Source organism: Egretta garzetta, unplaced genomic scaffold (assembly GCF_000687185.1).
Source record: "Egretta garzetta isolate BGI_Z169 unplaced genomic scaffold, ASM68718v1 scaffold138, whole genome shotgun sequence".
NCBI lineage: Eukaryota > Metazoa > Chordata > Aves > Pelecaniformes > Ardeidae > Egretta > Egretta garzetta.
In genome coordinates this window covers 993,967-1,020,073 of record NW_009260598.1, presented here as the reverse complement: position 1 = coordinate 1,020,073, position 26,107 = coordinate 993,967, and the positions used below count along the sequence as shown (strand labels likewise).

At 38.5% G+C, this 26,107-nt stretch overlaps 1 protein-coding gene across 2 annotated transcripts in view; it reads right to left on the bottom strand.

The window, feature by feature from the left end:
- The window catches only part of SESN1 (sestrin 1), a 58,321-nt gene extending 33,911 nt beyond the window's left edge, over nt 1-24,410 (bottom strand). The window contains exon 1 of one of the 2 annotated variants that reach the window (XM_035900315.1): nt 24,260-24,410. The gene's annotated coding sequence lies outside the window, so the exon portion shown is untranslated. Of the gene's footprint in view, nt 1-19,886; nt 19,931-24,259 lie in introns of those variants that run through there. The other variant, XM_035900316.1, reaches the window with a different exon arrangement.
- Nucleotides 24,411-26,107: the final 1,697 nt, after the last annotated feature.

The following is a 26,107-nucleotide window of genomic DNA, read 5'->3' as shown; positions in this document are numbered from 1 at the left end:
AGCCACACAAAACACTCAAATTCTGTAGGAGAGACACTTTCCTAACTCTCATGGCTGCAAAGTTAATCTTTCAAATGCAGTTTTACTGTAAGTCAGCACAACCCCATTTCCACTGGTCTGCTAGAGTGTGAAACTACCACGATAGCAGCAATCTTCTCACTCTCCCTTACTTTCATGTAGGTGAGAAAGCTAAAGCCCTAGAACAAATATTGTTTGACGAATGCTTGCTTCAACAGATTTCATCATACAGTTGTTATCTGGTTACTGTATACTCTCTGTATTCACGAGTATTACTCCTAGCATTTTGTAAGTATGGTTTTATATCCTGCAGAGTAAGACTGATACTGTCATTCAAATCAGGTTCGTGACTACTTGTTTTGCAGCAATGTGTTCATGGTCCAGTTCTTACTCTGGATGACATACCCAGGGAATCCACATCAAGGAGATGGAAATAACATAGCAAAAACAATCCCTCCTTAAAGCTCATCACTCTTCTATGCAGTTCCTACTGCTGAAAGAAGGATGGTTTATTGTACTTATTTCTGTTTGGGCTGCAAAGTCAGCATAGATAAAACAGCTGGGTCTCCCTATTTATTAGTGCCCTTACCTTTTTATATGGCAACAAAAAGGACGGAGCTGCCATTCTATAAGGGCTGTGAAAGATGAGGTGAACCTTAAAAACTGAAAGACCACCTTGCATCTCAATGCACTCAGGCAGCTGCCTCACTGAAACTCCTTAAGAGTATTAGTCACAGGTCCCCTGCCTCAGTGCACGTAGTTAGAGGATTATGTCTAAAAAAGTGCAGTTTGGCTCCCTCACTGTAACCTCATGATGTTATTTGGGCATTTATGAATAGCCAGATCTCCATGCAGCAGAGCTGCTAATAGCATGGCATGTTCCAATCACACTGCAAAGCAAGTGATCTCACCTAGGCAGCTTGTGTAAACACAGCTTAGCCACACAAATACAACAAGCTTCTGAGCGTACACAGGTTATTCGATGAAGAATATTTACTGTGTTGCCTGGAAACACATAAATAGGGCATTTGGGGGTTCGCTCCCCCCTCCAATTTTCCATAAAGAAAATATATGGAAAGAACAAGGATTCCTTCAAAGAAGGGGTTTGCTATTTTATGCTGTAATTTAGCATACCATACTCTGAAGAATAACTTTTCTAAACAGTATTTCCCAACCCAGCAGTCTTCCTTTCTGAGTACCCATTTCCATTAGGAAGTATTCTGTTGCTATAGGAAAGAACTGATGACACTTCAAAGTGCCCTATTTGAACAAATATACACTGCTGGAACAGGACAGACTCTCCCCACAAATGCATTTTAGAGAAGTACTATTTAAAGCTTCCTGGACATAAGAGTGAAACTGAATTTTAATTCTGAAAGAAAAAAAGTTCAAACCCTTTGAAAGAAGTTATTAATATTTTGTGTACCTTCTTTCTTAAACCAATAGATGTTAATTACTTGTCAAACTGACAGGAAAATTAAGCCTTTGGTTATTCACAAGGTCTACCAGAAAGTCACAAAAACCCAAGAATGGGTAGATTTAACTGTCTAGTGGTCTCACAGAGAAACAGCTAAACCCCAGTTCTGCCCAAATTAGAAGAGGGTAAATCCTATTTACCAGCATTTAGTCTCCCCTGTGCTGTCTTCCATTAATAATACTTAGAGCAGAACTCTATTTCATATGGAGCAGTGTTACAGAACAGAAATCCCACAGGAGTAAATATGAAGATCACTGAACATGAAATTTCTGGTTTGCGAAGTATTTACCAAAGAATCCTGTAAGAAAATAAGGGTTATTTTCAAATAATGTATTTCATTAGATCAACTAATGCAGTCGGAAAACTACAGGGGGCAAGCTCTACCTCAGGTCAGGCTTAAAAGCTTATCTACTTTTATCAATTGTATGAGCTCATCTAAGAAAAGCCACTACCTGTCCCCACAAGTCTGACTTGCTGTTATCACAGCTACAACACTATTGTTATTCAAAAAAGAATGAACAAGCTTAGAACATTTGCTAAAAGGTTTTAGTTGTTTTTTCTCCCCATCAAAATAGCAATTAATTCTTTCCTAAAAGGCTCCACTGCTGCAAATAACCAGAGCAGGAGAAGAAATACTGGTCAGACAACTTATTTTAGATATACATGCTTTGGATTAAGTGGGATTTCAGAGAAAAACTCTGTGCTAGTCAAGTGATAAAGAGGTTTAGCCAACAGCTTTACTATTTTTGAGGTAACTTGGTAAAGTGTTTAGTTTCAGTATATATAGTTATTGAACTCTGCCTGGCTTACCTGATAGGTACAGAAAGGTGTGATGGAAAGTGACAGAAAATTATTACGTGTTCTTCAGTGATTTCATCTCCATGACCACTAAGAGAAATAACATCTGAAAAATTTGTACAGCACACCATGCAGAATACTTAGCAAACAGTCACAAGGAAATTACTAAATTGACCAAGCTGTAGAAAAAGGACAGATGGGACCCTTGAAAGCCTGTTCAAGACTAACCTCCTGCTTCAGCACAAATCAGCTACAGCTTTGTCATCCTGACAGATATTTGCCTAACCTGTTTGAAGGCCTCTAATGACAGACATGCCATGACTCCCAAGGTAAGGAGTGCTTGAGTATCCTTATTATCGAGATCTAAATTCTACCTGGTACCATTATCTGAATGAATCTGTGAATACAGATTCAGTGTTACACAAAAAAATTACCTTTTTTTTAACTGCTGAAGAATTTAACACACCACCAGTTCTTACAGAATATATTGCTAAGAAAGACTTTTATTACACTGTCGCTGTGTGTCTACAACTGTCTTTTCATCCAGATATAAAGTGAAACAAATGCAAGTCTAGGAGCAAACGGCATCAAATATAATGCATGACAGAGTACAGCTGACTGCAGTATTTCAACTTAAGCGTGGCTCAAAGCATTATTGTTCTCAATTCTTTTATGGCCACAGTGGATTTGTGACAGAGAAGCAGGGGGACAAGGATAAAGAAAAGGGTGATTTAAAATTTCTAAAGAACAATCACTTTGTGCTAAACTTTTCAGAGCAGGGGAATGAAGCTACCAGGAAAAGCAGCAGCACAAAATCTTACTGATCCTGAGAACAATGCTTTGCAGGGGATAAGGGGGGGAAAGAAAGGAAAAATTAAGAAGAGAGCGCTCTTCCTACTCCCTAATAAAAATCAGTCACAGTACACCATGGGGAAGGGTGCCTCAAAAGGCTCAAATGCTATCTCACTCCCACTTTAGCTCCAGCTCTTGCTAATTTTTGAGCATTTCTTGTTCTTCTCCAGCAGCCCCACTATCAGTTACTCTAACAGGGAGAGAGGTTACTTCTCCAGACACAGATAGGTAATGACCTCAGAGAGCAAGTTAGTTACTTCATCTTTACCTCAGAAGATGGGGACAAAATGTTCTACTTGTTCTGCGCAACCCTCTGCTACCAAAAAAGAGAACAAGTCGTGGCTAACGTACTGCTGAGAACTCCCTCTTTAAGAGGAAGGAATTATATTCTCCTCACCCTGGCAGCGCTGGAGGCAGAAAGTCTTCTCCCTAGTAATTTTTCTACATGTCTAGTTCTAGCTGATGCAACAAATCCACTGAAGAATCAGCTCCTAACATTTCATATCCTACTCTCCATTCTCAAGCCAGAGACTAGACCTTCCCACACTGAAGCGCAGCAGTAAGAAAAGCCTAGTGAGAGGTCCATCACTGCACTTCCTCAACAGTAGCTGAAATTCAGAAGGAACTTTTCACCTATGCTCTCTTCCATTGTTTCCTTCGCTGGCAATTTATTATAATTATGTCCCTATTCCCTGCTGACACCAACTCTGCAAACAGAAAACATTCTTGTCCTACATCCTAGAAGGCCCATAGATCTTTTTTTCACAGACAATATTAGTAGCCCTGTCATTGCATCAAAGAATAGAGATGATTATCAGCAAGCCTCTCAATGCACAAGCAGAAACAAAAATACATAGCTGTTTAATGAAAGTCTTGTTGAGGGCCCTCAATATACTTATGAAAATTCACACAAAAGCAGGACCAGTGAGTCTCCAAGCAAGACTTCACCCAAGTGCATGATGTTCGGATTTCAGAAAACTTGTAACACTTGATTAACAGAAGGAACGTGTGGAAAATCATGAGTAGAGGTGAAACAGAAGTGTAGAAGTACGGACCCCAGCTAGGGTGAGATGTAGGTGCTGGATGGCTAACAGCAGGTTTTTGCAGGAGTCTTACAGAGTCAGTGCAAATGGATATTTCTAACTCTATTACAGAGGAAATGCAGGGTAGAAAGGAAAGAGCTTCCATCAAACCTGAATGGAGAGGAAAGTGAAGAGGATCCCAACCACCTTCTAGATGAAAAGAGAAAGAGGAGGGTGAGATGGGGTCTCTAGTTAGAGCTGAGCCAGGTGGTCAGATGTAAGCATCTATAAAAGATTCCATGCACTTGAATGTATGAAAGCCAAGGTAGGCACATTAGGAAAGACAGGAGAGCCAGCTAAGGGAAGGAAACTGAAGGTGATTCAACTTGACAGAAGCAGCACTTCTTGTCAATCAAGACAGACAGTGCTGCCTTAAAAAGAACTAACTCAGGCACAGTCTGATCCAAAGGAAAGTAACAGATGAACACCCAAGTCCCCAGAAAGGCCACTAGCTCTCTTTCCTGCAGTTTGTTTCAACACGTGGCTCTACAGAACACTCTGCTGTGACATTAAGGAAATACCTTTTAAAATGTCCCATGGTAAGTTCAATCTGTTCTAGCTGTTACCTCCAGTCTGTTCCCGAGGAAGGAATACAGATTGGCAGAAACTGGACACATACCATGGTGTATATGCTCATTTACATGGATATTCCAAAATGCCATGGCTGTCTTAGGAAAGCCAAGTAGGATACCATTCAGCATGTCCAGCCATAGAACAGCCACACCTCACATACTCTCCCACCTACCTACAGTAGCTCAAGGACACTACTGGTTGCTCACCTTTGAACATAAATGACAACAATCAATTCCATAGCAAAAAAAGAAAGAAAAAATGCTGAGTGCAGCTCTGACCGACAGTGGTGTAGCTGAGATGAGTGCCTTTCCCTCTGCTGGAGCCTTGGACTAATTTTTGAACATTTGCACCAGAGAGAGAATGTGTGTACAATGGCACAGTAAAGACAGGGAAAGAAGACTGGATAGTAAGAAATCTCCAGTTTTCCAGCAATGTTACTAGCCCTCTCCTCTAATCCTACAAGTAACTTAGGACTCCTTGTCTCCTTTCAAGAACTCCATAAATACAAACATTGTGTCTGCACTGCTGCAGTGATGCACTAAGCCCTGTGTCCACCTTTATTTATCAATCAGTGCTAGGTTTTCTTCTCTGTTAAACTGACTGCTTATTCATCATTATGGCTCAGTTGGAGGCAATGATCAGGCACTTCAATCTACATGGAATAATTTCTCATGCAGACCATGTCTTAGAAAGACACTTTTTCCCCCTACTTACCAGTTTACAATCTCGCTGGAGAGCAGCAGAAAAAACATCATGCTAGAGCAGTTACCACAGTGGGAACCCAGTCAATGACTAGGACTTCTAGGAGCTGCCATAACATAATAACAATAAATTAATACCTAGGGAAAAAGACTGAAGTCTGTTGTTTGTCAAATTATAATATGAATTAGTATACTAATCCCTGAAGGAAAAAAGTCTACATATGTAATCAAATTCAATGTGAAATCCCACTCTACAAATATCTGATAGAGATGTAGTATTATTATTGTCCTCTTTAAATACACTGATCTTATTTATCCAAGCACTGTACTTATCTGAAACTGAAAGCTTGCTTTATCACCAAGAGAGGCAATTCTTTTTTTCACAGTTTATGTCTGAAAGAGTTCTTTTATGTCTGCTTTAAAATGTAGCTGTGTTCAAGCAGCATTACTTGGTTGCCCTTGCGCTGTATCTCAGTGATTCCATATGAAATATACTTAGCCCATAAACAAAATCTTCTTAAAAAACGTTTTATACAGTTGGGCTTGAAAATTTATTGGGTCCAAAAGTCTAAAGTGCATATCTACAGGGTGCAGTCCTACACTTACTGTGCCAGTGCAAGAAGGTGTCTGAAGGCAAGCCAGCTTCAGTGCAGAAACTGTGTAACTGTGACACTGCTGTCATCACTTCAGAGCTAACAAACTCTGCCTCTTAATCTGAGAAACAGGACTATGCCTCCTGGAAGACACCCAGCCATAAGGAAGGTAAGGTTACATCCCAGATACACAGTTGCAATATCACTCTGTTCAGATCATTAACCAGCACACCAAACTAGAAACGGCATAAGATTTCAAGCAGCTAAAAGGGCTTTGCTGATGCTGCTCAATCCTGGGCCACCACTGCATTCATTCTTACTCTACTAGAGAGTTCACCAAACTCACAGGAGTCAGAAGCAGCAAGTATTCATGCAAGCTGCTGTGCTCAGCAGATAAGCACATTGCGAGAGGAGGCAAGATCTGTTGAGAAAGCAGTCTTTATATAGCCTTAGCTATATGCAGTATTTGTAGTTAAACTGCTACCGATTATTTAAAATGGGTTTGGTTAAACTGTCACAAACTATGTGTGTACCTTTTTAAACACTGTTTACAAATGGCTTAAACAAGAAAGAGATAAAACCAAATCAATAAGCTTTTCTAAGCCAGTGTACATTTATTTACATCAGGACTCAAAACAGCTTATATTTTTACTGATGAGCTGGGTTACATATGGAACAAAATTTGCAAAACAGACTACTGACAAAACTACATAAACATACGTTGTCGTTCTTGCAGTACTGTCAAGTCAGCCTGGGAACAGCTACTGCTGTGGTTTCCTTGTGAAAGTGTAAGCACTTTAGGATCTGATAAGAGACACTGTAGGAGTATATTATAATAAAGACAGAAATTCAGTTTCAATTCTTCATCCTAATAAATTCACTAGGATAACACACGCTCTGCGTGACATACATGCAAGCAATTCTGGTCTTTACCTATGAAAACTACAAATTTGAAGCTTCAGTATTTGAGCTTGACACTGCCTATCAGTAGTGGATGAGCCAAGCAAGATTCCAAATTATGGCCCTTTTCAGCTTCAGACAAGATATTCTGAAAAGCTTAGCTTTCAAATTAGCAAATTTAAATAGCATAATCCAAATAGCTGTATGTTGTTTACTTGTAATTCAGAATTAGCATACAGTTCTCTAACTGTATTCAAATAATTCCACTGGATTACTGATATAAATTTATTGTTGAAATGCTAATTTCGTAAGAGTATAAATGGGGAAGGACAGAAAAGAAACTCAAGAATCACTCACTCAGCCACTACTTGGGCATCCACAAAGTTTGTATGCTGAAGAAACAGCCTTCCTTTATTTCTCAAATGTAGTAATATACCCTCTAAAACAAAAAACACGTTACCTGAACTGCAATAATACAGTTTCAGAGAGATGCATAAGCAAAGCATGAAGGGGAAATGGCTTTCTCTACTGTGCATCTTCAAGTGCAATGAAAAAGTTCTAGAATTGACAAATCATAAACCTCAAAAACAAAGAAACGTGCTTGCTATATAGCCTGTGTGATAACAGCTCAAAATGATACAGTAAATTTTGGTATATTCTGTAATCTTTGGAAACATGTCTGTGATAACTTCTGTAGTATGAATACTTTTATGCTTAGAAACACAAATTGGCAAACAGACATTTGTTATATTACTCCGAAAACATATGCTGCATTGCTCAATAAGACTAGCACAAAAGTTTAAATGGATCTGCAACAGTCTAAAGTAGTCAAGAAAGCCTGTGTGATACACTCTTCTTCCTCTTTCAAAAAACATGGGAGAGGTAAAGGAAGGTTTTTTTGCTAAGCCTGGAAATTCAGGTCTTGTCTACCTGAGCCACTAGAGAACTAGTACAGCTACACCACACTTTTAAGCAAGTAAAACTCTGCTCATAAATTACAGTGTGTATAGCCAAGTGTGGCATGACTCATTAATTTTGCAACAGTGCTTTAATATCTAAAAGGCCCTGCCAATAAGCCTATTTCCAGGAATACCAGGTTTACAAGTAGAATTTCAGGCTTTTGTTTTCAACTAGAGAAGCCTGAGCTCTAGCACAAGTCCTGCCTCCCAAGACCAGCTCCGTCCAGCCGTGACACGGGCATGCAAGCATGAGCGTCTTTGGCTTAAGTGGCAGCCTTGATGACAAGGCACTTTCCTCCAGACTCTTTGGTCCTCCGGTCCGGTCTTAGGCCAGATGACTTGACTGCTACACCATAATACTCATCTGGGTAAGCACAAGGAGAAATTTCAATAAAGAGTGGCTACAAAAGGATTTCATTCTGGATGAAAAGGGGATTTACAGAAAATGAAGGAGGAAATAATCATTGGTACGCTGCACTCATCTTCTGCTAAGAACATATATTTTCTTATTTACTTAATTTAATAGAAATATATTAAAAATATTAGAGGCAAAATATACAGTTATATCTCAAAAAATTAAATGTGTTTACTATTTCATTGAGAGTTTAAATTAGCATGATGCAACCATTCCTTTGTAAGGGAACTTTTATACTCACTTTGAACAGGATAATTCTCTTTTCGTCTTCATCTTCAAGTTAATCAGACAAAAATTTTCAAAGTCTATTACCAAGAAAAGTTAGATATTTTTTAAATTCTGAAACAAAGATTCACCTTTTCAAATATGCCTGCATAAATGAAAAAATGTAGATCCTTAAATATCCAGAAAGATTCCTATAATTAATCTGATTGTAAATTACTGGGACTTTGGTAAACAATTTGCAGCTATTTGATAAACACAGGGACTACTGCACTGTTTAAATGCTAATCATAAATTGAGAAGACCTTCTTCCATAAAAATGGCTAAAAAGCTAATGTTTCAGAGATCTGGCTTTAAACTTTTTGCATTAGCCATAATATAATGCATGAGTACATGTGTACGCAATATGTAATTTTTAAATAAAAGCATTTTCCTGACAAGAAAACTGGTCTCAGCTACAAAAGCCATAGCTGACTTCCTGCTCTTTCATTAGACCTAAATAGTAAGTCAAGGTAAATAAAAAAAGAGTGCACATTGCTACTTCTCCAGGAAAACACTGGGACAAGCCATCTAACATTCAGTTAAAGAGTTCAAGTATTCAAGTAACAGCCAAGCTAACCTGATATTATCTTAATAAAAATCCTTTTCTGGATCTTCTGTCCGTATTCCAATTAGAAACAACATTATCCTTGCTTGCTTATCCTGTTTTGGTCTATATTGTTAACAGTCAAAAATAACTTGAATTATTTGGTACAGGTGCTATTTTCACTAACACATGCAATTAGGACCTAAAAAGATGTTGTGACATAGGCAACACACGGACATATGGCTATATCATGGAACACACACTTCCATAGCCCAGAAAGGTAAAAAGACTGCCAAGACCTCAGAAATTCAGAAGGTCTAGTATTTCAGCATCTGTCTTCCTAACCTGGAATTAAAAGCAAAAGTTTTGAAATTTGGAGATGAGAGAATAAGTGAACGGAAAATAACCAAAAGGTAACATTACTCATACAAAACCATCTGAATTTCCTTTTTTAACCCTCAGAGCTCAACATCAACACAAAGTGTCAGACTAGAAGACAGAAAGTCAGACTAGAGAGAATTTAAGTTATTTTTTTTAATTGGCTGGGCTTCTTTAATTTCACCTTAAATATATAAAGAATTGACTGAAATGGCTAGTGTTATTTTCAAGAATTTATGGGGGATGAGCGAAGTATCAAAAACTAGAGAAACAAGAAACACAGTGTTTTTATTTAAAGAAGGAAATAAAAAAGGAACCAGTTCAGCCAGCTGAATTTCAATTCCTGAAAAGACTGGAACAAAATGAAAAAAACAAACAAAAATTCAGCAAAACAGTTTGTAAGTGCCTGGACAATAATATGCAACTATGTGAAAGCCAAAAATCAGTTTGACACAGATTCTCAATAAATCTTTCTAACTTGCCTTCCACAACAGGATAATAGGTTTAGAAGAAGGGAAGATGCTAGAACACGTTACAATTATGACTTTAAGCTAAGGAAACTTTTTCTTGATGAGACTACAACAATATGAACACAAAACTGTCTTATGCTGAAAGAACAGCCACCAATGGCTCACTGTCAGCATAAAAAGGCATAGCACATGGGATTCCATAGAAAATGCCTCCTAAATCTGGTTCTACACAGAATGGCGGCCTGAATTATAGAATCGAGCAAATGCTTACAGAAAATACCAAGCTTGTAAGAACTGAGGGAACCAGAGAGGACAAACTTGAACTTCTAAAGGTTCTTGACAAGTTGGAGATATGGTCTAGAATCACCTAAAAAAGGGAATACAATTCTTAAGGAAGATATTTAAATTATTGCTCTCCAATAGAAATTATCAACCATAGAAAGACAGGAAAAGGAAACAAGATGCTAGAGACATTCTGCTTGAAAAGAGGTAAGGCTATAAAGGATTAGGGCATCATGAGGTCAACATAAAAAAATCCAACAAAACCTTAAGGTGATTCATACACCGTAATTTAGCTTGCAAGATGGAGGAAGCAAAACTCTCCATTCTAATCAGCAGCAATACCCTGTAGTTTTGGTCAACACATATCAAAGGTGTGAACTGAATGCTGTCCTCTGTATTCTCACCAACAAAAGTGATCAGATACCTAGAAAAAGTTGACTGAGAAAGAAAGACTGGGAACGGGGAGTAAAACCAAAACACCACAAAGACATTTGACCTAAGGAGGAGACTGAGAAAGGAGGTTCTGTAGTCTTGACTGCAAGTAATCTCTAAAACAGGCAGATAAACTTTTCATGCACAGCCTAGATATAATACTTGGTTCTTCCCTAGGGCATCCTGACAGATCTAATAGATCTCTTCAGATCCTTCCCTATTCTGCGGTTCTATGAAAACACATTTTAATATAGCTAGCTATCCCACACATAAGGACAACGAAAATAATCAACATGTACACATGGGAAAGTAATTTGGAAAGCACTGTCTTCAAAAAGAACAGTGGGAACTGCAGATCAGGCTCCACTGTGCGTTTATAGTGGGGTTCAGCTGCCTAGAAGAATAATTTGATCTAAAATGTGTAAAAGTAGGAGTATCAGGTAGAACAAACAACCACCTTTCCTACACACTATGCTGATCTGACTGTTTAAGAATATTGTGACTTTCCTGGTGTCGAAAATTACTTGGAAATACTGGAAGGATTTTTATGGCTCCTGTTGGATATGATAAAGAAGAGGGGCCTCAGTACACAGCTTAAAAACCTCAGTCTAGCTAAATTATGAGAGTTGAGAGATAACTTGATATTTTTGTATATATACACACACCCCTAAGACTTGCCAAGATGTCTGAAAAGGAGAAAAAGATTGAAAAAAAAAATCAGAATTTTTCAGATTCATAAATTAACTCACAGAAAACTACAATGCATGGAAATTGACATTACACAAATGTATCTTGAGAGATACCATTTCCTAGCAGCAAGAGCAATTAAACCCTGAAAGCTCTTACTACAGGAAATGGACACCACTGCTTCAATTTTTTAAGCAAGATTAGAGATCTTTCAGAAAGATATACTTATATTCAGCTTCTGGGAGAAAAACAAAACTCCATGACCTACATACACAAGAGATCAAATCAGATTATCACAATTCTCCAACCTGGCCTAGCAGCCTAAACACTTCTTTCCCTCAGCTATTCTATTAGATGCTTCCTAGTCTATGCATTTTGCAGCAGAAGAGAGCCAAAGGGACTTAACACAAAAGTGACCTGATGCAGAAAGAGGGAGAAAGAATTCTGTTTCAGGTACCTCAAAGGCAATAGCCATATAAAAATCATTCCTTGAAAAAGGAGCTTTAAGACTTGGCAAGTAAAAAACCCAAAGGGCCATAGGGAAGAGGAAAGATGCAAGGAGAAAAATGAACATTGCAGGAGAAAGATGCCCGCTATCCATCAGGGAAGAAATGGTGAGCTGCCTCTTGAAAGGCTCTAGGCATGAAATACGTGCAAAGAGAAATGAAACTCATCTACTCCCGCAGTCTGGGAAGAGAAAAAAAAAAAAAAAAAAAAAAAAAAAGACATTCTGCTTCCCCTAAAGGCTACCTGGCCTGTTTCACATTAATGGTACCTGAGGCTTTCTGTTGTGCCTCCATAGGCTCAGACTTGACTGACAAAGGAGTTCCAGAGTCCCTTTGCTTTCAGGGACGTCACAAAAAACAAGCATCCATTTTATTGTTATTGCTGTACTGATTAATCCATGTCTAAACCTACCCTGGACATTCCATACAGTCAGTGTTTACATTTTAATTACTGTACAACCTTTTCCAAAGGAATCTTTCCCTTCCCCATACTAACAACCAGGAGACAGTTTTCCAACAATAGATTATGTTTCCAAGTGTGGTTATTGTCATAACAATTTAACCTTCGGCCCATTCTAACAGCTACTGCTAGAAAAAATTCTCCCTTTGGCCAGCAATGCATCAAGTTGTACTCCAAAACACTGTCAAGACTGCTACTGGATGCTCAGCAGAAGACTTCAGCAATGTAACTAATTCATGCTACCCGTCTGCTAAAGAAAGTTTAAGATTGTTATTACAGCTGGATCTTTTCTGTGACAGCAAAATAGCATATTTGACATGCTTATAACTTACAGCTCCCAGGCTTACAGTCTCAATATTTTTGTGACAAAAAATTAGTAATAATGAAATTTTATATGACAAAATAAATTATAAAGTTGTTGGAAAACAGAACTTAAGTTAAATATAACTAGTTTTTTTTAAATAATTACTTTAGAAAGAATTCCTAAAAATCTAATAATGAGAAAGATTTATTATGCTGCAAACACACATATGACTCCAGAGTCGACAAGACATTTACTCATAATAGAACAGGGGGAACCTTGGGACTCTTGCTGTTTTGGAATATGTATCAGCATAAGTTAAGAGATACAGGATACATTTATTCAAGGCCAGAGTATGAGTGTATTAGTGACATTAGAAGAAATACATACTTAGATTAAATTATATTTAGATTAGATACATACTGGAGCTTGGACAGGAACAGTCAGAACAGAGTCCTAAAGGATGATGACCTGGGGATTGGAAAGTCCCCAAACAGAGTAATGAAAGGATGTTATATTACAGGGTTATCAAGCTTTTGGAGACTGCTGAGAGATGCAGGGAAATGCAGGAGGGACATGGAAAGAAAAACAGCCACATGCAGGGTTAAGTGTGGTACGTTAGACAAGAAACTGGCTATGAAAAGAACTTCGTGATTTGGGGCTGAAGTCATGTGCAGGAAAATAACAGGAGATCCTGAATTTCTTCAGAGTGAAAATGTGATTTCATAATACCAGCTAGGCCTATGGTTTTCTTACATTAATCTCAGTAATAAAATAATTAGGATTTGGAATCTTATGTGTATCTACCATGTGTTTCCATAGGAGTGCTCTACGTCCAGGCACCCATGGAACAGAAGGTGATACAGAAAGGCGCCCTTTAAAAAAATAGTCCTAGAGCAGCTCAATCCTGAAGTCCCATTTCTGCCTGAACGAAATTTTGAGTTCATGGGACAGAAAGATAAAACCTTGTTCTATTTGTGATATGGAAACAGAACATGGAAGAGTTTAGATATGTGAGGAAATACATATCAGGGATGTGCAGGGAAGAAGAAGAAACTATAAAATGGCACACATTACAGACCTGAAGGAATAAAAGGAAAATGTCATCAATGAGGCATACAAGAAAAGAACAAGCTGACTATGTTAAAGCGCTTCTGGAGCTGAGCCATCTAACAAACACGGGAAACATTCTGAGAGATAAAACGCTCCACAAAGCATACTGAGACAAAGTGTTTGTTCAGGAGACAGGGGATTTTTCACAGCCTTGTTAAGGTAGGTTCTGCTCCTGTTTTCAAAGTTTTGCTTACTTTACAGCCACTAAACAACTGGCAATTTAATCCGATGATCTTCTAAAACTGCTAAGATGATCAAAACCTCTAAAATCCTGATTTTTAAATGTTTGTAACATTTAAATTGAACTTCAAATGTCTTATAAACAGTACTTCCTACACAGAACAACGATGCGGTATTCACTAAAGTAGAAGCCTGAGTGACAGTACAGCCAATGACATTAAAACAGAAGCACCACTTTCTGAAATATTTTGAAGAATTGCTTTTAATGTAGATATTTTAACATTAGCTTATATTTACTGCGCTCCAATTAAATGTTGTAAGCATGAAATTTAAAATTCTTGCTCATTTATTACCAAAGGATGCATTAGCAGCAATACCTCCTTACTGAGCTAGGACTTACCCACGTGACAAGAAAATATTTGTCAGCTGAACAGGCCAACCAGGAGTTGTCTGCTTCGGTCAATACTTAATTTTCACATGGAAGCTAAAGCACACACACAACCAACCTAGGAAGAACAACTCTAAAATTTGCAAGACCGTCAGGCTATTGGTTTATTTTTTACCCCAGTATCTGTACCAGTACCAACAGTGCACAGCTGTTTCCTAGTCAAACTACCTCAACCAGCCAATATAAAATTCCTGGGAGTCCTCCAGAATCCAGAGCAGGTTCGAGTTTTCTACTTAACAGCAAATTCATGTTGCGATGCTGTTATTCTGGGAAGCAAACTGACATTTCCTATCTTTTTTCCTAATTCTGAATCCGCAGACAAAGAAGCAGTACTGATAGGGTTGTATTTTAATTGCTGGTGCAAAACTGTTCAGCCTACCATTTGTTGATTCATAATGCTCTGACAGTTCTGGGAAAGGTTGTAACAGTTATATTTATGATTTTCATATGTAAATCATACATTAAAATAGGGCTTAATTACAACTTAAATTCCCCCTCCTCCCCCATGATGATGAGATACAGTACACAGCTTTCACTGTAGGATAAAGCTGATTAAAATAGAACTTGCTGTACAGTTGCTCAGAACCACATTCTTGTTTTCTGCAGTTTCAGCATTTCCAGAACTTGCAGGAAGGCATAAATAGACTACAACAATGAAACAGAGCTCCGCCAGAGATCTGAGACAATGTACGCAAATACAGGAACTTCCCTTTTTCAACTCTTGATAGTCCCTGATCCATATAATATCCTACATCAAAAAGTTTGGAAGATGCAAGTTGGACACGGGAAAACACTAAACTTGCCCTCGACTAAAATTTTAGTTTTATATTCTCAGAATTTAATCAGACAGTGACTGTGGTGAGGATTATTTACTATGTACTTGAAGAGAATGTCAGTACTCAAGGGGACGGAATTTAGGTTGCATAAATGATTTCAAACAGAAAAAGCACCCTGTATAAACTCCCACTAAACTTCAATCCTAGAAACTTTAGCAGTGGAGCACAATGCTGTTGCTGGTGCCCTGGGGTACAGGGATAACTTTACTCACAAGTAGAAGTTTCTTTACACATCACAGCCTCTTAGACTCCAGAAATTCTAGTGAACAGCAACATTTATACCCATTGTCCATTTCTTCTCCAGGGGAAAGGAAAATCTACTATTACTACGTGCTTAGACTGCAGATTTGTGGACAGAGACCAGTTTTACCCTCTTACACCTCCACCCTCACAGTTGATCTGACAGCTCCCTCCCATTCCTAGGCAATGCCCGTAACTGCTGCAAAGTTTTCAGAGCCATGTAACTGCACAAAGGGAAATCCTTCTTTTTAATACTTATACCACTGACAAATCTGAGTCACAGTCATGGAAAAAAAGAAAAGGCCTCTTGTGTAGTTCAACTGCTCCTGCCAAATATCAGACGACCTGCTGCAAAAAATTGATAGACCCTCTCAAAGAAAAGGTTATAAAAATCCTTTCCAAGGAAAAGTTAGAGCATATCTATGCAGGTTTTCACATAATAATGCCTCAGTAATACAAAGCAATACTAATTTAGAAAGAAATACGGTTATAGCTATAAAACTCGCAAATGAAGACATAGTAATGACAAAAGTACTTCTATTGTTCCAGTTTATAGCTGTGGATAAAATGGAGAAGAACTTGTAGTGTGGAAATTTTAGACTGACAGAAACATTTCTGAGCAGTAGCATTATCAAATAGAAAAAAGAAAAGCCCTAGAAGGTGCAAGAATACCAAAACTTATTCTTAATGCATGGTGATTTCCCTGTTCTAGTTGATCTATAAACCAACCAACCCAAATTATTGAATCATGCACTTCTTCCTCCCAAACCAAACCATATTCAGTGGTTTCTCCAGCTCTGATTTAGTGACCTTGAACATTAGATTAGTCACTTGTAATCTATCTTGTTGTTTCAAGAATTTCTTCACTCTTAACTACATTTACTTTGGGGGATTTCATTCTTTTCCTTCAGTTTTTCAATACAGAAAGATTACAGCCACCAGTCTGCATAAGTAAAGATATGAGAGGAGGGGGTTTAAACTACAGTATCTGGAGCTTTTACAGTGACTGAACAAACTGTTTACATATTTTTGCCTTAGTTTCCCCTTGAAGCAGAATGGTATAACTCAGTCCAATCCCTCTGTGTAGGAGTCAATTATTTATCAGCTTCCTTTTGGCAAAGATTTCTTTCACCTCTTATTTTAAGGCACTGAGGGTACCAAGGTGTTTCCTGCTCAGCCATTTATCACAGCAGGCTTATGATTTATTTTAACAAGAAACACAAGATAAAAAGGATATCACAGAAAGCGTAATGCCCCACAGTACAGGGAATAGAATTCTAATAGCCACCAAGACAGGGTTCCAACTCTGAATATTCTCCTATCAAAGTAAGCACTGTTAATGCATGTTTAGCAACAGCATTCTACAGACTGCTGGTATATCCAGAAATTACTGCCTCCCCCCCATTCCCCCTGCCAGTTAGACTGCTCACAGTGTTATGAACAAGTTACATCTAACCCCACAGAGGTAACTGACAGTTTTATATACACACACATATATACTCACACACATACAAACACTCCACACCATGTTACTAAACCTCTGGATTTCTTCTGTCAGGTCTCACCTTCTAACAGGTGTGCACACACTGTTCCAAAAACTAGCCTGAAGAAACTGAAACTAACTCCTACACAGCTTCCACCTCCATTTCTAGATTAAGATTCTTCATTGTAAGAAACAGCACCAGCTGATGAAGATGGTACTTTGGCTGAGCTTTGAAATTGGTACTAAGTTCACATTGACCTTCAAGTCACTACATATTTGCTAAAAATCTATTTCTTTATTTAGTTTTTAGTTGCTGACACAACAGATACTTTCCTAAGTCCTCCAAGAGACACATAATTAAATTCCAGAATTCATTAGATGTTTGCACTCTGCGTATTCCCTGGGCTGCCATAATGAAAGATCCTGGACAAGTGAGCATAATTGAAGCTAAACATTTCCCTCACTCAAGGATAAAATTTTGGCCTCTCTCTTCTAAAAGAAATACAAACTTTTTCAAAAAACTTCACCTTTTCCTTGAAGATTTAAAAGAAGAAACTTACACACAAGAGAACCTCACACTTTTTTTCCTCTTACATTTATCTTTATTTTTTGTAAACTACTGCATCCTCTCAGCATCAGGAATTAATTAGTTCTCTGAGCTACCCAACCAATCCACTTTCCATCTTTCCAGCCAAACATCTGCACTCACCCTCCCCCATCTGCTGTTCCTGACAAGTTAGTTTGCCATCTCAGTCGCTGCAACTTCCTTCCCAGTTTCACTAGACAATAGATTGGTGCTTTCCTGCATGAGGATGCCTTCCGTCTTTTCTATCACTTCATCTATCCCCTCCACTAAACTGAGGTGATAAGATGAAATACAACTAGCAGAGGCTCATCTCCTCCGCTTAAGAAGAGAAATTTTTTTTTTTTTTTTAAATTCTGGGTAATTCATACATGCTAGTTTTTCCAAGATTAAAACTAAGACATTAAAAAAAATAAGACAAATGCAAAGACAAGCCAAGAGCAAATAGTCCAAACATTTGTATATATATTTTTTTTAAAAAAGAAAAGCTATATTTGCTCTAAAGCAGCCTAGAGAGAAGGCCATTTACAAACAAGAATAACACACTCCTACAAACCACTGTAATCAGTTAAACAGTTACTTGGTTTTGCCTGTGTGCAGTGTTACCCAACTGGCCATTTCCATTTTATTTAATAAAGTAAATGTGATGAGATGCTACAGTACCCAATGTTGTCAATTCATGACATATTTTGGTCCTACATGTATTGCCCAGGTTATAAATTTAAGAATCTTGAATGAAAAATAAAACTAATCTGTAGTACATGAATCATAGAATGATTTCGGTTGGAAAAGACCTTTAAGATCATCAAGTCCAACCATTAACCTAACACTGCCATCCCACCACTAAACCATGTCCCTAAGCACCTCGTCTACCCATTTGTTAAATACCTCCAGGGATGGGGACTCCACCACTTCCCTGGGCAGCCCATTCCAGTGCTTAACAACCCTTTCGGTGAAAAAGTTTTTTTCTAATGTCCAACCTAAACCTGCCCTGATGCAACTTCAGGCCATTTCCCCTTGTCCTATTGCTCGTTACCAGGGAGAAGAGGCCGACCCCCCCCTCACTACCCCCTCCTGTCAGGCAGTTGTAGAGGGCGATAAGGTCTCCCCTCAGCCTCCTCTTCTCCAGGCTGAACAACCCCAGCTCCCTCAGCCACTCCTCATCAGACTTGTGCTCCAGACCCCTCACCAGCTTTTTTGCTCTCCTCTGGACATGTTCCAGCAACACATCTTTACTGTAGTGAGGGGCCCAAAACTGAACACAGTATTCAAGGTGCGACCTCACCCGTGCTGAGTACAGGGGAAGGATGACTTCCCTATTCCTGATACAAGCCAGGATGCCATTGGCCTTCTTGGCCACCTGGGCACACTGCTGGCTCATATTCAGCCGGCTGCCAACCAGTACCCCCAGGTCTTTTTCCACCAGGCAGCTTTCCAGCCACTCTTCCCCAAGCCTGTAGCTTTGCATGGGGTTGTTGTGACCCAAGTGCAGGACCCGGCACTTGGCCTTGTTGAACCTCATACAGTTGGCATTGGCCCATCGATCCAGCCTGTCCAGGTCCCTCTGTAGAGCCCTCCTACCCACAAGCAGAATCCTACAGGCTGAAGAACCAGAAGGCAATAAATAAACCCTACAGCTTATTTCTGTAAGTCTCACTGTTTTGGGAGGTTGCTGGGAGCAAAGAATGGACTAACGGATCAGACTGAGGAACAAAGCTTTCCCCACAGTAGATTCAACAGCTTCAAAATCAAACCACTCTACCATTTTATCATACTGAGCTACATTAAAATGCAAGACTTAAAAGAATTTTCTTAGACTACAGTAAAATAAAATTAAGTAATTCCTGGTTTCTATGCATCTAATGGACATGACTAAAATCTGAAGTGTATTCCTTGGGAATTTTTTATTATTATTTGAATAGTATGTATGCAAATGGAACTACGAAACTCATACCAATGGTTAATTCCAGATTGACCTGACTCAAACAAGGGTGCTAAACCATTTTTACACAGACTTTCAGTTCTGCTTTGTGTAGGATCCTCTTTTGCCATTACTAGCACACCAGTGCCTTACAGCAGTATGCAAAGTATCATGAAATTTAGCTACTAGTAGTCCATATTTCTCTCTAATCCTTCTACCAGGAAGAAAACTGTATGTGTAATACTTTCTTTTCATTGACTTATTTTTTAAATTAGAAGCAAGCTTGATGTGTTCTTTTTTACCCTTGTAGGGGAAAAAGAACAGGTGGAAATGTCCTTGAACATATTTGCTTCCCCATGGGCATTTAATTCATAATCTATATACACTCACCTGCAAAATGAATAACTCTATGCTTCTGAAGTTCCCCCTATGCCTCAGGAATACAGTTTTCAATCACAGTCTTGGGTTTTGAGCCTTTTGCAATCTAAGGACTCCTTTTACAATGCCAAGCCTTGTGCACCTATTAAGAATCGGAAATAATTGGCAATCTGACAAAATCCAGGACTGTTCTACAAATCAAAAAGAAAAAAAATGAAGTTTTATTGTTAAAAAGAGACAGGTGTTATACTGTTTAGGTCAAGTGTGAGGTGACAGCCTCCCTGAGAAAAAAAAAAAAAAACAAGCCAACACTAAGCTCTTTCCTATCAGCATCTCTAGATACCCATCATCCACTAATTACTATTAGTAAAACAATTACTAAAACTAACCTCTTCCTTTACCAATTCTTCCAAGAAGTGTGAAATATTATTTTAGTAACATATTCACCTCTGGATATGAAAACTGATCCAGGCTTTTTGAGGTTGAGAAACCAAATCTCCTAACAATTCAATTTCTTAAAATCTTATCAAAAGTAAACAAAACCAAGTAATTTAACACAGCTTTCCACTTCTAGCTCTAAAAATGACACAATTTCTCTGATATCAAAGTCATGAATTTGATTTGGCTGGAGTTTTGTGGGGCAATGTTGCACTTAGGTCAAATTTAGGGACATAGCAGCATCTTCAAACAGCAGAACCACCATTGTGCAGAGAGAAGAGTCAAACTCTCCAACAAGCACTACTCCTTTCTAGTGGATAAGATCCACTAAAGGAAATAAGTTTCAAACTAAAGCATTATCTACCAATACTTTCTTGCATATACCTTGTCACTACAGCAGCTACTGCAGCAAACATGAACACAGATTATTTAATCACGTATACAACTGTTCTACTTTTGCCATGAGAAACAGTATGAAAGTGTCTTAATTGTCAGTAAGATTTTAAGTTAAGCTACATGGGAGAATTAAGGCTTTAACAGTGCTGGTTGCTTTTGCTGAGAGCTAACACACAGCATGCAAGGCACGTGAGCTGGAGAGTCCTCCCTGGGGCTGTGGATGCAGGTGAGTTCATGGCTGTTCACTGGGTCCTTTTGCAGACAGTCTCTCATCCACACCAGCAGCATCACCTCCTTAAAAATACCATTTGGAGATTTTGGTTGCACTTCTCCCCTCCTCTTTTTATTTACATTCCTCCTCCCCTGAGGACCCAAAACACTGGGGGAAATGGTTCAGATGTACAGTCACAGCTATACAGGTATCCCAGCAACTACAGGGTTTGCTTTTTGTTCCCTACTTCTCATTTCATACATGTAAGCAGAGCACTGAAAAAGCATTCAGCCACTAACAACCCTCCTTGGGACACCTTCAGCAAGGTAAATCCTGTTAACCAGTGCTTTACTCAGTGTCCCCTCGTTTACATTTTTGATCCTTGCCCTTTTGCTTTTGACTTGCAAGTGCAGCCTCCCCATCCCCCAGCAGCATGGCTCACTGCAGTTTTTATGTGGTTTTGAGCGAGGGCTACTTGCCTGTTTGAGATGGAGACACAGTCATCCCTTGGTTAATGCTAATGGGAACAGCAACCGATACCAAAGGCCCAGAGAACAGCAAAAAGAAGTTTCATAGCCCACTTGCCTTGCCAATGCACTCCTTGCTTGCCGCCAGCAATCTGCCACTCAAAGCCAGAGGTGGGGCAGCGCATTTAATACCGTACCAAAAACCTCTGCCAGTTTGTATCTAGGTGTCAGAACCAGCGTAAGCTACTGGCAGCCATACTAGCCTACAGAAAAAAAGTTTCAAAGTTTAGCTATGCCTTATTTAAAAAAAAAAAAAAAAAAGCACAATCTCATTCTGCTTGCAACCTACCGCCCAATAATGACATTAAAAGCTCTTTATTCTCATATGAGGAGGAAACATAGAAATATTGGTCCCATTCTCTACAGTACTGATTTTAATACCATGCCACACCACTCCTTCACAATTCTCTTCTAACCAGACTCTCAGTCTGTTTAGTTTAAATATTTTCCATCCTTCTGGTCATCCTTGCCCTACTTCTCCATTTGCTCTTCTTGTCATTCTATCCTTTTAACTAGATTACACCTTGGATTGTTATGTTTCTTTTTTTCATTCTTTGTTTGCTATTTGACCAAGAATGGAACAGACAGATCCATTGTAATTTCAATGTTTTCTGAGTAGTAAACACAGAGTATAGCCCACCACAGTATGTAAAATAAGAATGTTGCCCCTTAACGTGCAAGTCTTGCACTTGTCAGCACAAACACCACCTGCTATCCAATCCCACTTTTTGAAGCTCTCTGCTACCAGCTTCCAGTTTTACTAACCCACTTCATATCAGCCAATACTGTAGGAAGTTAAGAGAGTGTCACTTAAGATAACAAAGTAAGAACTCTCAATCTCCTCACTAGCTTTTCCTCACCCTGAACAAAGGGAAGAGATGAATCCTTTATTCTGCAAAGGGACTAAACAACAACAAAACTAATGTGTAAAGGAAGGGCTTTGTGTTAAGCCCTGCACTGTTCAACATAGGCTTACTAAGTCTCAGGTTATGCAAGTGTAATGCTGGTAAGCCAAGGAATCCTTAAGTTGTTGTATCAGCCCCAAGGCATAGATATAAAAGGCTCTTCTCAGGACTTCCCACAGCTTACAAAAGAAAACGAGGGGTGGGGGAAGCAGACAGAGAAGCCCCTTTCTTCAGGAGGTCTTCAGCAACCTCTGCATCAGTGAACAAGCTTCTCTCCTTCACACAGCTATCCTTAATTACCCTAATTTAAATATATTCTAGTCACCAGTTATTAAAGTGAACATCAAAGAAATGAGGTTGCTAGCTCTCCCATTCCAATCCAACAGGAAGGTTTCTCTACAGCAAAAGCCACCTTTGCTTGTTATACATCTTATAACTAACAAAAAAAATTTAGATCAGTAATACCATTCCCATTCCACTCCCCAATTTGCAGCTATTGAATTACAATTTATTTATTTTACCTTCTGAGGAAGGCTTTTCTCAAGCACTTTTCTGGCTTAAGAATTTAAACAAACAAAATAGACTTGCGCATCAGAGAATTAAAAATATCTTTTGCTGGTAGTTCCTCCATAAGTGCAAGTGTTATTTCCTCATCATTTCACTCAAAAGAGCAAGAAATTTTAATGGAATAATGTGAAAGCTTATAAAACCATCACTGAGGGTGCAAAGATTTAAGAATGGAATGTTTAATGTTGGTTAAGCAACACCGATACTGTAGCAAGGCCAGTCTTTTGGAAAACTTTAAACATTAATCCTATCTAGACAAGGAAAAAATAGGTGCTTATTCAAAGGCTGATTGGCAATTTCAGTATTAGCAACTACTGACTTTATCCATATTTAAACATATCAGAAGCACAAACAATTATTCATGGGGAAAAAAAAAAAAAAGCTGAACTTGGGTTTAAGGAGCTTTCTGGTAGTCAGCTTCTCTTGCCTTTAATCTTCCCTCCAAACCATTTCCCTTCTCATTCTCCTACATATCTTTGCCTCTTCTTCCTGAAGGCAATAGCCCCTATTGTCAATATTCTTGTATTTGGTGCTTGTCCAAACCTTTGTTACTTGATAAAAAAAAGCCCAAGTTCCTGCTTCACAAAGTAGCTTTTCACAGCCTTCTGGTTCTGTATGCATCTCATTTGAACCACAACAAGAGTCATATGTATTTTCCATATAATTTTCTTCCCTTGGAAATTTTTTTTTTGAGAGGAAGTAGGTTAATGAGTTCTGATGTATTCACTTATGCCAGATACTTACTCAGCTGGAACATTCACTGCAGCTGATCAAATCTTTCATTCAGTCACAGTCTGAAGTTATTTTACATAGGACTTCACAACATTTTAAGTCCTTAACTTTCAAAAAAATCCAGAAAAATTCCAGATCTATTTAAATTGACTTAAATGAAAAAGAAGCCCTAGCTCACTGAAACATGATCAGGAATAGTAACTTGATATTTACAAAAACAATGAAAGACATTATTGCAAGTGTAAACAAAATTTTACAGAGCAGACATAAAACCATCTTTAAAAGAATAACTGCTTTCAGTATAAGCTGAAGTCAGTACATTATAAAATCTGAAAACCCACTTTCAGTTCTAATTAAGATGCAAGAAAGTTCTTCAATATCATATATACCCACCCAGAAAAACACAAATAACAGATCTAGATAATTCACACAGCCCTTATTGTACTCAGGAGGGGAAAAAAAACCCAACCAAAAAAAAAATTCATTCTAGTCATTTAGCTCAAGTATTACACCAGTTCCAAGGAGGTTAACTATGTTTGCTCAAGTTTATTTGCATATTAAATGCAAGATAAAAGATCGCTAGATGAAATGTAAAAGATTGTATCTTACTTTTAGGAAATAAACAGATTCCAGAGGTGTGTTCCTGCCTGGCCAATCCCGAGGCTGTTGTGCAGCTCTGCCACCTCTCCAAGCCCAATCGCAGCTCCGAAGGGAAACTCGTTTTGCTGTTTGTCTCTGCAGTGCTGCTGATGAATGGCTGCTTCAGGGGAAGAGATCAAGCTGTGTGGTAAATCTTTCTATTTGTTCCATCTGCTTTTCTATTTTAAACAGCTGCAGTGATCAGCCTGGCACCCTACATTAAGTACATGTGAATTTCATAAGAGAAAACATTTAGGTAAGTGTAAACAGGGCTTAGATTTGCCCTCCCATTCTCAAACTGAACCCTGGAACTTCTGCAAGCAGCTGCAGAAATTTACTACTATTTTGTATCTACCATTCAGAAAAGGTATGGCCTAACATGGCCTAATTTTACAGCTTTTAGAAGGTCAGTTTCGCAGTCATAGCAGATTTCAAAATGATTGCATTCTCCACCTTTCTTCCTCCTCCTAGCCCTACTTTGCAATACAGCTTGTAAGATGGCAAGAGAAGTAATATGCAAGCCGAGTATGTTTATTAGAATATGCCCTTCAAATATACAAAGGCCTAACATACAAGCCTTACTTATCTTGCAATTGTGCTGAGGTTGTGCTAGCATAAGGTATGCTGATCCAGCCTGGCTCCAAAGGTCACCATTTTAAAGGAATGCTCTACAATAAAGCCTATTACCAATTTCTAAGCTGAAGAGACTGCGGCAAACATACAGAGACAAGCAATGAAGTTTGTTTTGTTTTCAAACACCATTCTTGACTTACATCAAGCCCAACCTTTCTGGCCAGATCCCAGTTTGGCCAAATCCTGCTTTCCCTTATACTTTCACTATGTTGTTCTTTGTATCCTGATGTACTGTGCAGCGCTGCTGTGTTCTGCTAAACACCGTTCTCACTTCTCCAAGCTAGCTACATTTCAATGGCCAGCAAAAAAAAAATAAAAAAAAAAAAAAAAAAAATCTCTGTGTCTTGATGAGGCTATTTACCCTACCCCCAATTTCAAATGGTCTAGGAGTATAGTGCAGTAATGCATAAAAATTAACTGAAAGTATCATAACTTCAACTAAACCTATCTCCATAACTTTATCTGAGCAGCTTTTCATACAACTTAAAATTATTGTAAAGTTCCATGAGCATTATTTCCATTTTACAGATAAGCAAACTGAAACAGGGTTGTAATTCATCCAAGATCACACAGCAAATTTGAGAGTGACAGGGCCAGGAACAGAACTTGTTTGTACTCCCAGGCCAGTCCCAGAACTGTTATGTCCATCATAATATTACTAAAGAAGCAGAAGGTACATTTTGGAGAGAAATGCCAGAGGAAGATAGTAAGGAGTCTTGAGAAGCCAGAAAGAACACTCACACGCCAAGTCCTTGATTATATTTCCATCCTCTCCTTACAACAAACCAACATATAAAGTACCTTTCAACAGAGGAACACATGAATGCGAATGTAACACCAACTTGGCAAAGGCTTCAGAAGTTAAGATATGATCTTAAAGGCTACCTACAGTTGCTTTGATTAACAGAATTTGAAGCTGACAAGTTCATAGATTCACTGTAAAACACTGCAAATGCAATGGCTGAACAACAAACTAACCACGATCTCAGTGTTAATCTCTTAGGAAGAAATCAAAATTATTTCATTAGCGAATTGCCTATTTGTACAGTTTATATTCATAAGTTTCATTTTAGAGAAGATTTTAATCTTTAAATCAGTTTTAAGATTGTTAGAGGAATTTAACACCTTTAAGAAGAATTCCAGGACAGGGACTGTCATCTTCTGTGTTTATACAGACCCAAACTG